Raw genomic sequence first — 404 nt, 5'->3', positions numbered from 1 at the left:
AGATAAAAAGGAGCAGTTTTATTTACACATTTGAAACACATGACGCAGATTTTAAATATTATTCGTTCTTTTACAGGGAGCCAATGCAGCAAATAGCTCGCTCGCTCTATCTAACATGGAAACGAGTCGACATTGCTGCTTCCACAGTGCACACTTTATTTTCGTAAGCTATTAAGTTTACTTTTGCGAAATTAAAATGTTCGCTAAAGTAAAGCGGTCTACAGTATCGCATCTTGCCTCTTCAGCGACGTCGTTAAACCCCTAACAAGCAACCAACACGTTCTATTATTTCATCGAGGTGGCACCATCCCCCCCTTTCATTTATATAATATGTTGTAGGTCTACACTTTTCACCCAAGGAAGGTGGAAGGTGCACTCTGATGCCCCACTAAAACTTTGAATAA

This window comes from Aplysia californica, unplaced genomic scaffold (assembly GCF_000002075.1).
Source record: "Aplysia californica isolate F4 #8 unplaced genomic scaffold, AplCal3.0 scaffold00417, whole genome shotgun sequence".
Lineage (NCBI taxonomy): Eukaryota > Metazoa > Mollusca > Gastropoda > Aplysiida > Aplysiidae > Aplysia > Aplysia californica.
The sequence above is the reverse complement of the archived record's forward strand: the minus strand, read 5'-3'. Positions refer to the sequence as shown.